Source organism: Sinocyclocheilus anshuiensis, unplaced genomic scaffold (assembly GCF_001515605.1).
Source record: "Sinocyclocheilus anshuiensis isolate Anshui unplaced genomic scaffold, SAMN03320099.WGS_v1.1 scaffold1075, whole genome shotgun sequence".
In the NCBI taxonomy this organism is placed as follows: Eukaryota; Metazoa; Chordata; class Actinopteri; order Cypriniformes; family Cyprinidae; genus Sinocyclocheilus; species Sinocyclocheilus anshuiensis.
The window spans coordinates 1,378,119-1,378,427 of NW_015544163.1; the positions used below are offsets into that span (position 1 = coordinate 1,378,119).

General features: G+C 48.9%; 1 protein-coding gene across 1 annotated transcript in view; it reads left to right on the plus strand.

Annotated features, from left to right (window-relative positions):
* LOC107695702 (uncharacterized) overlaps nt 1-309 on the plus strand; it is an 8,934-nt gene that overhangs the window by 7,319 nt on the left and 1,306 nt on the right. The gene's annotated exons all lie outside the window — the stretch shown is intronic.

Here is a 309-nt window from a genome sequence, read left to right on the forward strand (position 1 = left end):
TGTGATTGGTTAGCTGGGCCAGTGTGTGTTGTGATTGGTTAGCTGGGCCAGTGTGTGCTGTGATTGGTTAGCTGGGCCAGTGTGTGTTGTGATTGGCAGCACTCGGCGCCTGGTCAGGAAATGTCATGCCTCTTACCATAGCCGTCTGCGAGCTTCAGTGTAAATATTGCATCAAAATCAAATAGATTTGAGCGCGATTTAAACCCGGATGATTGTAACCACTCTAAGTTCGTCTGCCTTGGGAAAGCTAGTGTGTCTCCGACATAGTGATAACACTCGTTGCCTTCTCTAGTGCAGCTCAACCAGGTC